Source organism: Mobula hypostoma, chromosome 8 (genome assembly GCF_963921235.1).
Source record: "Mobula hypostoma chromosome 8, sMobHyp1.1, whole genome shotgun sequence".
Classification (NCBI taxonomy): domain Eukaryota; kingdom Metazoa; phylum Chordata; class Chondrichthyes; order Myliobatiformes; family Myliobatidae; genus Mobula; species Mobula hypostoma.
This window is the reverse complement of record NC_086104.1, coordinates 56,447,479-56,460,437: the sequence shown is the minus strand read 5'-3', so window position 1 is coordinate 56,460,437 and position 12,959 is coordinate 56,447,479. Positions and strand designations below refer to the sequence as shown.

At 40.5% G+C, this 12,959-nt stretch overlaps 1 protein-coding gene across 2 annotated transcripts in view; it reads right to left on the bottom strand.

Moving 5' to 3' along the window:
- sptbn1 (spectrin, beta, non-erythrocytic 1) overlaps nt 1-12,959 on the bottom strand; it is a 308,382-nt gene that overhangs the window by 246,628 nt on the left and 48,795 nt on the right. The window lies entirely within an intron of this gene.

The window sequence follows — 12,959 nt, the reverse complement described above, 5'->3', positions numbered from 1 at the left end:
GCATGTGTTTAAGCAATGCCAGCTAGAATGCAGTTCCGAACGGCTGCTCGGGGGGCGCGCTGCCTTTTTTTCATAACAGTGAAAACACCTTCTGTTAGCGAAAACAGGTAACTAATGTAGGTCTTTCGTAACAGTGAGGTTTCGTAAAGCGAATGTTTGAAAAGCGGGGGACACCTGTACAGGGTGACGGTCAAATGTTTTTAACAACTGAAGAAAGGGAACACTGCCAGAGGAACAAAACTTACCCACATGAAACAAAGCAAATCAAGAAAACAAAATACGTATTGACTACTATAACTATTTTGGCAACAGAGCAAGAGAACTTCTGCTTCATACGGTGACACAACCATTGTAATTTTAGTGTCAGGACCAAGGAGATTAGATGATCAATCAAATAAGTGGCTTGTTTTATAATTCCCTATTTTCCTTCATAGGTTTTGATAAAGAAAATATATATTGCAGCTTTTTCTGACTTTTAAAAGTACCTGCTCTTAAATCCACACAGAGTTGGTTTTCTGCACTCTACTTCTTAAACAGTCTCAATTGTGCAATGAGTAGAATTTTGTGAACAAGAGGTACTATTAACGCAAATGTCATTCTAACTCCTTTAAAATGAACTCTGGTTCTGATCTCACATAGCTAGGTGCTGTGTAAATGCTCTCTTATCACCAAAAACAGCGAGGCATAGGAATTCAAGGATGCACTATAAGGTTAAACAGAATAAGCATAAGAACGTAACTATTACAATGCCACATGGTGCTTATGCGATTAAATCAGGAAAACTGAAAATGAATTATACAAGGTTTTGTTTCTGCATGAGAAGCTTGCATTTAGTACTGGCACCTACTATTTAGCAACTTTCTGAATTGCAGTTATAGCTTTCAAATAAGTAAAAGTAACTACAATGATCAGCGATGTGCTGAAAGAAAGCAGGAATTGTTATGATATGAAAGCATTTTTAAGGCACTGAAGATTTTCCTAAATTTTGTGGATAATCTGAGACCTTTAAAATCAATTATTCTTAGAATTAAAGGAACAACATAAATTCATGGTTGTTACAAAATGGATATCCTCAATCAGATAATGCAAGGAGAAGTTAAAGAATTTTTAGACAGTTTGTGAACTAGGATTTGTTGATTTGATATTTGCACAAAAATTGGAAAAATGTTTCACTCTGCCAGAATATTTTTTAACATTGTAAAGCATAATATGCTCAAAATATTCCAGAACGGAATTACCATTGGCTCAGGCATTTTGATTTTACATTTAAATCAAAAATATCTCGCAATGAATTATATTAGCAGAGTCCAAGCCATACTACTGCTAAAGATTATTTCTGCAAAGCTTCAATTCACCATATCACAGCCTTTAAACTGAGATCTCATGAAGGGATCCAAAAGTGCTCCAAAAGAAAGATCCGACTTCAGTCACAAGATTCTGTACTGTATTTTTAACTTTGTTTCACAATGCTCAATAAAAAGTTAGAGTACAGGTTCCTCTGACTGTATGAATGTTTACAAATGTTCCCATATTGAAGTTTCCAAGCTACTCCTTTCCACTGTTTACTTCTATGTAACAATTTCAGAAACATAGAAAACCTACAGCACAATACAAGCCCTTTGGCTCACAAAGCTGTGCCGAACATGTCCTTACCTTAAAAATTACCTGGGGTTACCCATAGCCCTCTATTCTTCTAAGCTCCATGTACCTTTAGAGAATTTTATTCTAATCTTTATAGTTCTGACTCTCTTAAAGATAATACTGTAATGTATAATTTTTTTTAGACCAATTAAACATCCCTGTACTTTCTGCTGATAATCAAAAGCAGTTGGATCAACGTATTTCTTATGAGGAAATTGCCGATGCTGTACGTTCATTGCACTCTGGGAAGCCTCTGGGTCCTGATGGATTTTCTGGAGAATTTTACAAGGCTTCTTCCTGATTGCTTATACTTCATTTATGTTCTGTCTTTTCGGATTCCTTTAAGTTGGGTAGGCTGCCACAATCTTTATATGAAGCTTCCATTTCGCTTATTCTTAAAAAAATAAGAACCCAACTGAATGCTCTTCATATAGAACAATTTCTTTACTTAATGTTGATACTAAAATCCTATCCAAAGTTTTGGCTCGTAGGCATGAAAATATTTTACCATCTATTATATCTGATGATCAGACTGGATTTAATAAAAATTCAGTATTTTCATTTTAATGTTTGTCATTTACTAAGTGTTATGTATTCTCCTTCTAAGGAGATATCGGAATGCGTGATATCTCCAGACGCTGAGAAGGCTTTTGATCCGGTAGAATGGAATTATTTATTTAAAACCTTAGAAAATTGTAACTTCGGGCCGGATTTCATTCATTGGATTAAATTACTTTATTTATCTCCCTCTGCTCGGGTTCTTACTAATTTTCAGAATTCTAAACCATTTAAACCCCAACGTGGAACCAGACAAGGCTGTCCTTTGAGCCCTTTGCTCTTTGATCTGGCTTTAGAACCCTTAGCTATTGCTTTTCAAGAATCTAGGGATATCACTGGTATTTTAAGGAGAGGTACTACCCACAAAGTCTCGCTCTATGCTGATGATCTATTGCTTTTTATTTCTAATGTTGAGACTTTGTTACCTCCTATGCTTTCTTTATTCTCCTGTTTCAGCCAGTTTTCAGGATATAAATTGAATTTACATAAGAGTGAACTTTTCCCTTTGAATAATTTGGTATCAATTAAAACTAACTTTCCTTTTAAAATTGTAAGATATCAATTTACCTATTTGGATGTAACAATTACTCAGAATTATAAACACCTATTTAAAGAAATTTTTTTTTCCCTATTTAATTACGTGAAAAGGGTACTATCACACTGGTTACCCCTCTCTTTATCGCTGATTGGCCTAACTAATTCTATTAAAATGAATACCTTTTTCAGGCCTTACCCATTTTTACTCCCAAGTCCTTTTCTGATTCTCTCAATTCTATCTTATCTTCTTATATATGGAAAAACAAACATTCTCGATTAAATAAAGTCCATCTTCAAAAAGTTAAAAAGAATGGAGGTTTAACTTTACCAAACTTCAGGTTTTATTACTGGGCAGTCAATATATGAAATCTTACGTTTTGGTTGTATTACATTAACCGTGAGGACTTTAGAAGCTAACTCTGCTAAATAAAATTTCTATCATTTCTTTTCATGGATCCTCACTTCCTTTATCTTTAACCAAACTATCTGACAATTTGGTAGTTAAACATACTTTGAGGATCTGGTTGCAATTTAGAAAATACTTTGGTTTATTGAGATTTTCTCTTTGTAGTCCCATCTTTTCTAATTGTTCCATGACCGATGTAGTTTTTAAAGAATGGGATAGATTAGGTATTAAATGCTTCCAGGATCTGTTTGTGGAGGAAGTCTCTTTTCGTTTGAGCAACTGTCAGCTAAATATAGCTTACCAAAAACTCACTTTTTTCAATATCTACAAATTAGAGACTTTCTGCGATCTCAATTACATACATTTCCTGTGAGTCCTGACAAGGACATATTAGATGTAATTTCTAATTTGAAACCTTTTCATGATGGTTCAATATCCAATATTCATGGCATATTGTTGGGAATGAGAGAGGCTCCTTTAGACAAAATTAAAAATGCCTGGGAACAAGATTAACAGATTTCAATTTCTGAGGAGACTTGAAATGAAATTTTTAAATTGGTTAACACTTCATCATTATGTGCTTGCCACTCCCTCCTACAATTTAAAGTGGTCCATAGGGCCCATATGTCCAAAGACAAGCTATCTTGTTTTTATTTGGATATATCTCCCTATTGTGATAGATGTAACAATGGAGAGACTTCACTAATTCATGTTTTGGACATGCCCAAGTCTTGAAAAATACTGGAAGTATTCCAAACTTTTTCTGTACTTTTTAAAGTAAATTTTAAGCCTAACCCTTTGACTGCCTTGTTTGGTATTGTTGGAGAAAAAGGCATAACTTTGCAGACATCCGATTTGCATATATTGGCTTTTATTTCTCTTATAGCTAGGAGGGCGGCGTTGCTTAAATGGAAGGATGTTGCTCTGCCTACTCACACTCAATAGTTATGCGATGTTATGTCATGCTTAAATTTAAATCCGTTGTTTAATTTCTGATTCAAACCAAGACTTCCAAACATTGTGGGGACCATTTCTGAACTAGTTTCAAAATCTTTGATTGGTGTTAAAGTACAGTCATTGGCTAATAACATAAATCACTATGTGATAAGGATTTTTTCCGTCTTTCTTTCTTTGCCAAACAGCTTCGATCGTGGTACGGAGTTTAGATTTTCTCTATAGTAAAACTATCACTTTTCAATATTACAATTTAATTTAATTTACGTGTTTGATTATGAATATGGGGTACTGCGATTGTAAGTGTGACTTAAATATAATGTATTCAGTACTATTCTATCTTTTTTTGGATTCGTAATATGTATCTTCATGTACTCTGTATTCTTCCATGTGGAAATTAATAAAAATATTGAAACAGAAATTACCTAGGGTTACCCATAGCCCTCTATTTTTCTAAACTCCATGTACCTATCCAGGAGTCCCTTAAAAGACCCTATCGTATCTGCCTCCACCACCATCACTGGCAGCCCATTCCACACACTCACCACTCTGCCTAAAAAACTTACTCTTGACATCTCCTCTGTACCTACTTCCAAGCACCTTAAAACTGTGCCCTCTCGTGCTAGTCATTTCAGCCCTGGAAAAAAGCCTCTGACTATCCACACGATCAATGCCTCACATCATCTTGTACACCTCTGTCAGGTCACCTCTCATCGTCCAAGGAAAAAAGGCCAAGTTCACTCAACCTATTCTCATAAGACATGCTCCCCAATCCAGGCAACATCCTTGTAAATCTCCTCTGCACCCTTTCTATTGTTTCCACATCCTTCCTGTAGTAAGGCAACTAGAACTGAGCACAGTACTCCAAGTGGGGTCTGACCAGGGTCCAATATAGCTGAAATATTACCTCAGCTCCTAAACTCAATCCCATGATTGACGAAGGCCAATGCACTGTATGCCTTCTTAACCACAGAGTCAACCTGCACAGCAGCTTTGAGTGTCCTATGGACTCGGATCCCAAGATTCCTCTGATCCTCCACACTACCAAGAGTCTTACCATTAATACTATATTCTGCCATCATATTTGATCTACCAAAATGAACCACCCTCATACTTAGAACCATAGAACCATAGAAACTACAGCACAGAAACAGGCCCTTTGGCCCTTCTTGGCTGTGCCGAACCATTTTCTGCCTAGTCCCACTGACCTGCACACGGACCATATCCCTCCATACACCTCCCATCCATGTATCTGTCCAATTTATTCTTAAATGTTAAAAAAGAACCCGCATTTACCACCTCGTCTGGCAGCTCATTCCATACTCCCACCACTCTCTGTGTGAAGAAGCCCCCCCCCAATGTTCCCTTTAAACTTTCCCCCCCTCACCCTTAACCCATGTCCTCTGGTTTTTTTCTCCCCTTGCCTCAGTGGAAAAAGCCTGCTTGCATTCACTCTATCTATACCCATCATAATTTTATATACCTCTATCAAATCTCCCCTCATTCTTCTACGCTCCAGGGAATAAAGTCCTAACCTATTCAACCTTTCTCCGTAACTGAGTTTCTCAAGTCCTGGCAACATCCTTGTGAACCTTCTCTGCACTCTTTCAACCTTATTTATATCCTTCCTGTAATTTGGTGACCAAAGCTGAACATAATACTCCAGATTCGGCCTCACCAATGCCTTATACAAACTCATCATTACATTCCAGCTCTTATACTCAATACTTTGATTAATAAAGGCCAATGTACCAAAAGCTCTCTTTACGACCCTATCTACCTGTGACGACACTTTTAGGGAATTTTGTATCTGTATTCCCAGATCCCTCTGTTCTACTGCACTCCTCAGTGCCTTACCATTAACCCTGTATGTTCTACCTTGGTTTGTCCTTCCAACGTGCAATACCTCACACTTGTCAGTATTAAACGCCATCTGCCAATTTTCAGCCCATTTTTCCAGATGGTCCAAGTCCCTCTGCAGGCTGAAAACCTTCCTCACTGTCTACTACACCTCCAATCTTTGTATCATCAGCAAACTTGCTGATCCAATTTACCACATTATCATCCAGATCATTGATATAGATGACAAATAACAATGGACCCAGCACTGATCCCTGTGGCACACCACTAGTCACGGGCCTCCACTCTGAGAAGAAATTCTCTACCACCACTCTCTGGCTTCTTCCATCAAGCCAATGTGTAATCCAATTTACCACCTCTCCATGTATACCTAGCGACTGAATTTTCCTAACCAACCTCCCATGCGGGACCTTGTCAAAGGCCTTACTGAAGTCCATGTAGATAATATCCACTGCCTTCCCTTCACCAACTTTCCTGGTAACCTCCTCGAAAAACTCCAACAGATTGGTCAAACATGACCTACCACGCACAAAGCCATGTTGACTCTCCCTAATAAGCCCCTGTCTATCCAAATGCTTGTAGATTCTGTCTCTTAGTACTCCCTCCAATAACTTACCTACTACTGACATTAAACTCACCGGCCTATAATTTCCCGGATTACTTTTCGATCCTTTTTTAAACAACGGAACAACATGAGCCACTCTCCAACCCTCCGGCACTTCACCCGTACACAGCGACATTTTAAATATTTCTGCCAGGGCCCCCGCAATTTCAACACTAGTCTCCTTCAAGGTCCAAGGGAACACTCTGTCAGGTCCCGAGGATTTATCCACTTTAATTTTCCTCAAGACAGCAAGCACCTCCTCCTTTTCAATCTGTACAGTTTCCATGGTCTCACTACTTGATTCCCTCAATTCCATAGACTTCATGCCAGTTTCCTTAGTAAATACAGACGCAAAAAACCTATTTAAGATCTCCCCCATTTCCTTTGGTTCCGCACAAAGCCGACCACTCTGATCTTCAAGAGGACCAATTTTATCCCTTACAATCCTTTTGCTCTTAATATACTTGTAAAAGCTCTTTGGATTATCCTTCACTTTGACTGCCAAGGCAACCTCATGTCTTCTTTTAACCCTCCTGATTTCTTTCTTAAGTATTTTCTTGCACTTCTTATACTCTTCAAGCACCGGATTTACCCCCTGTTTCCTATACATTTCATACAACTCCCTCTTCTTCTTTATCAGAGTTGCAATATCCCTTGAGAACCAAGGTTCCTTATTCCTATTCAATTTGCCTTTAATCCTGACAGGAACATACAAACTCTGCACTCTCAAAATTTCCCCTTTGAAGGCTTCCCACCTACCGATCACATCTTTGCCAGAGAACAACCTGTCCCAATCCACGCTTTTTAGATCCTTTCTCATTTCTTCAAATTTGGCCTTCTTCCAGTTCAGAACCTCAACCCTAGGACCAGATCTATCCTTGTCCATAATCAAATTGAAACTAATGGTGTTATGATCACTGGAACCAAAGTGCTCCCCTACACAGACTTCTGTCACTTGCCCTAATTCATTACCTAACAGGAGATCCAATATTGCATCCCCTCTAGTTGCTCCCTCTATATATTGATTTAGAAAACTTTCCTGAACACATTTTACAAACTCTAAACCATCTAGACCCCTAACAGTATGGGAGTCCCAATCAATGGATGGAAAATTAAAATCCCCTACCACCACAACTTTATGTTTCCTGCAGTTGCCTGCTATCTCTCTGCAGATTTGCTCTTCCAAGTCTCGTTGACTATTGGGTGGTCTGTAATACAATCCCACTAATGTGGCCATACCTTTCCTGTTTCTCAGCTCCACCTATAAGGACTCAGTAGACAAGCCCTCTAATCTGTCCTGCCTGAGCACTGCTGTAATATTTTCCCTAACAAGCAATGCTACTCCCCCACCTTTCATTCCTCTGCCTCAATCACATCTGAAACATTGGAACCCTGGAATATTAAGCTGCCAGTCCTGCCCGTCCTGTAGCCAAGTTTCACTAATTGCTACAACATCATAATTCCACTTGTCAATCCACGCCCTCAACTCATCCGCCTTCCCCGCAATACTCCTAGCATTGAAATATATACACCTCAGAAGATTTTTACCATCACTCACAACCTTTCTATCAGTGGATTTGCTTAAACTTTCAACATCATTTATTTTCACCCCAGCCACACTGTCAGCTCTGGCACTCTGGTTCCCATCCCCCTGCAAATCTAATTTAAAGCCTCCCCAATAGCACTAACAAACCTCCCTGAAAGGATATTGGTCCCCCTGTGGTTCAAGTGTAACCCGTCTCTCTTGTACAGGTCCCACCTGCCCCAGAAGAGGTCCCAATGATCCTGAAATCTGAAACCCTGCCCCCTACACCAGTTCCTCAGCCACTTGTTCCTCCTCCAGAGCATCCTATTCCTACCCTCACTGGCACCTAGCACAGGTAGCAATCCTGAGATTACCACCCTGGAGGTCCTGCTTTTCAACTTCCTACCAAGCTCTCTATACTCACTGTCCAGGACCTCTTCACTCTTCCTTGCTATGTCATTGGTACCGATGTGCACCACAACATCTGGCTGGTCACCCTCCCACTTCAGAATGTCATGCTATCGATCAGACATCCTTGACCCTGGCACCTGGGAGGCAACAAACCATCCTGGATTCTCTGTCACGACCACAGAACCTTCTATCTGCACCTCTAACTATCGAGTCCCCTATCACTACTGCTCTCCTCTTTCCCCCCCTCCCTTCTGCACTGCAGACCCAGACTCAGTGCCAGAGATCCGGCTACTGCAGCTAGTCCCAGGTAAGTCATCCCCCCCAACAGTATCCAATGCGGTATACTTGTTGTTGAGGGGAATGGCCACAGGGGAACCCTGCTCTGCCTGCCCTTTCCTCTTCCCTCGCCTGACAGTAACCCAATTTCCTGTCCTCTGCTCCTTTGGCGTAACTACCTCCCTGTAGCTACGATCTATAATCTCCTCATTCTCCCAAATGATCCGCAGGTCATCCAGCTCCTGCTCCAGTTCCCTAATGCAGTTTGTCAGGAGCTGCAGCTGGATGCACTTCTTGCAGGTGTCATTGTCAGGGACACCGGAGGGCTCCCTGACTTCCCACATCCTGCAAGAGGAGCATTCCAACATCCTGCCTGGCATTCTCACTGCACTAAACAATCTGAACAAAAAACTTACCAGAACCTTCCCTGACCTCTACCTGTTCTCGCCGAAGCCTGTTAAGCCAAAGCCGTCCCACTCTGACTCAGTCCACTCCGACGATGGCCGCTACAACGATGGCCGCTGTATATGCTGGTCTGCTTTTTAAACCTTGGCGCGCTACATCACGCGCCTGCGCATTGCAGATCCTTCTCCCCGAGCAGTGTTTAAAAAAAAACGACCTTTTCTACCCGATTTCTTCACTCCTTCTCAGCTGCTTGCTTCAACTGAAACAAGAACCGTTGAAAATTTCTCTTTTTAAACCTTGGCGCGCTACGTCACGCGCCTGCGCAGTGCAGGCCCTTCTCCCCGAGCAGTGTTTTAAAAAAAAATGACTTTTTCTACCCGATTTCTTCACTCCTTCTCAGCTGCTTGCTTCGACTTATCTGGGTTGAACTCCATCTGCCACTTCTCAATCCAGTTTTGCATCCTATCAATGTCCCGCTGTAACCTCTGACAGCTCTCCACACTATCCACAACACCTCCAACCATTGCGTCATCAACAAATTTACTAACCCATCTCTCCACTTCCTCATTCAGGTCATTTATAAAAATCATGAAGAGTAGGGGTCCCAGTACAGATCCCTGAGGCTCACCACTGGTCACAGACCTCCATGCAGAATATGACCCGTCTACAATCACTCTTTGTCTTCTGTGGGCAAGCCAGTACTGGATCCACAAAGCAATGTCCCCTTGGATCCCATGCCTCCTTACTTTCTCAATAAGCCTTGCATTGGGTACCTTATCAAATGCCTTGCTTAAATCCATATATACTACATCTACTGCTCTACCTTCATCAATGTGTTTAGTCACATCCTCAAAAATTTCAATCAGGCTCGTAAGGTGCTTGACAAAGCCATGCTGACTATTCCTAATCATATTACACTTCTCCAAATGTTCATAAATTAGGAGGGAGGAGAAGATGGCGGCGCGACGCAGCGCGCGCAGCCGTTCCGAATGAATATCGATATGTGTAACAAGGGGGTCGTGCACAATCTGGATTTGATGGAGACAGCCATGAGAAGCATGGGGGAACACCTGGAGTAACTTCTGAAATGCCTGCTTCACTGCCGCTGCTACTGTACGATGGAGAATCTCCAGAGACCAAGGCCCCAAATCCTCAGCTTTGCCTACTGCCCGTTGCCGGGGCCGGGGTCGAAGCGCTCGGCAGAGATGGTGGTCGGTGCTCGGTGTCGGAGAGCTGGTCAGAGGCTCAGAGTCTTCGGACAGACTCAGAGTCAGACTGTGGTCTGATGCTTTCAGGATGCTGCATCGGCAAGTTGGCAGCGCTGAAGGTTTACCGTGTGCGTGAGATGATGGGACTTTCGAGAGACTTTGAGACTTTTACTGTGCCATGGTCTGTTCTTATCAAATTACGGTATTGCTCTGCACCGTTGTAACTATAGTTTTTAAGTCGGTTTATCATGTGTTTCTGTGATATCATTCTGGAAAAACATTGTATCATTTATTAATGCATGCATTGCTAAATGACAATAAAAGAGGACTGCGTGTCCTCATAATCTAAAAACATCCTGCCTCTCAGTATCTTCTCCATCAACTTACCAACCACTGAAGTAACCATTCCACTTAATAGAACTAATATTTTTCTGTCTTATTGGCATGTAACAAGAGTTTTTGTTTTCATCATCTGTGATGATGAAACACGAGAGTTGAGCAAATTGTCACAAAATATCATTTTTCTGGTAATCAGGTAAGACTTTGAATTAATTCTCACAATCATCAGGACAAAAGAATACATGAAATATTTTGCATTGCATGTCAATTGATTCTGTATGATGCAGTAAAGGAAAGCTAGTAACAGCTGTAAATAACTTCAGTCCTCACATACAAATTAATCAAGTATATGAAGTATTCCAGGCATTCTGCTTGGGGTGCAGATTAGTAGCAGATGGCAAATGCCACAATAAAAAGCCAAAGATAACATAGGATCTGAAGCCTTAATCCATAATCACTCAGGAAACAGATTCTGATTATTAATTCAAAAGCACCTTATGAGGCATGCCCATGATTTCATTCATAGCTGTCATGCCAAGCAGTAAATCATAAAGATGTGGCACAGCTTTCCTAATGCTGATATTGTACCTTAGCACTTCCACAGTTACTCTTTTACAATTCTTCTGTGCTTTATACTCAAACTCAAAAGGTCAAATAAACAATTCCAACAACAATAAACATGTCTTTTGTAACAGTTTAGATAGGAATTCAATACATACCTACTCTGGAGCTTTTTTAAAAAAAAATCTAAACATTATCTGATAACTCTAAAGGAGTAATTGCTCCAAAACAATTTTGCCACTGCTTAACAACAATATTTTCAACGAACCAGAAGTTCAAGACACTGCAATGCTTTAGGCTAAAAGTAACACTGGATGCAATGCTCTTTTCCATTTTGCAGAAGGCAATCAAAATTGGTATTAAGTTTTGTTTCAACAAATAAAATTGAGTTGTACAATCAACACAAATAAAAGTTGCTGGTGAACGCAGCAGGCCAGGCAGCACCTCTAGGAAGAGGTACAGTCGACGTTGCGGGCCGAGACCCTTCGTCAGGACAAACTGAAAGAAGAGCTAGTAAGAGATTTGAAAGTGGGAGGGGGGAAGGGGAGATCCGAAATGATAGGAGAAGACAGGAGGAGGAGGGATGGAGCCAAGAGCTGGACAGTTGATTGGCAAAAGGGATACGACAGGGTCATGGGACAGGAGGCTTAGGGAGAAAGAAAAGGGGGAGGGGGGAAAAGCCCAGAGGATGGGCAAGGGGTATAGTGTGGGGTATTGTGCAATGATAGATTAAATTTCTAAAAGGACGTATCTGAGAAAACACTTAAGAGTGAGGTGCCAGTTCCAAACAGATTATCAAAACAAAGTCAAGGCCGAGATATTCCATTCCAACAGCAAGGAGGAGCACCAAATTTTAAAAAAATATTCACTCTTATATATCAGATACCTCAAAGTGCCCAGATGAGCAAATCTTCATACATGCTGAATGATTATGGGCTTCCCAGGTATCAATATTTTTGAAACATTCATACCATTAGATTAATTCAATTTATGAAAAATCAGCTTAGCTCTCCATGATTGTTTCTGCTTTGTCCACCCCACCTCAAGAAATACCTGCAAAATTTCTTCTCATCCACACTGAAAAATGCAGTAAAGCTATGAATTTTCTGAAACAGCTTTGTCACATATAAATAAATGAATTGGAAGTGAAGGCAACTTGAGACCTTGAACCTCCTCTGTCATTCAAGCAGATTAATATCAATCTCAATATAACTCAGTTCTACATTCCCACCCATCTCCTGTGACCTTTCACCTTCAATGCTCCTGAAGCATCTTTCTAGCTCTGAATATTTAAATACTGCTTCACCTTGCTTTGAGGAAAATACTTAACTCTCAAACAGAAAGAATTGTACCTCATCTCTGTTTTAAATGGTGAACATTTCTTTTTAAACAGTGACCCCGCCCAATCCAGATTCTCAAAACTGATCAGTTTGTTTCATCATCAAGATTTTATGATAATCATCTAATGTTTCGGAACACAAGGACAATGAGTTCTCAGAGTGGCAAGAAGGAATGTGGAGTTGAGTTTATCCTTAGATCAGCCATGTTCTTACTGAATGCCTGCAGAGTTTCAAGATGCCACGTCGACTGGCCCTGCTCCTAATAAATGTGTCCCTATGTGACTATGTGGATTGATAACTTCCAAATAAAGATTATTTTTCTGAAATTACATAA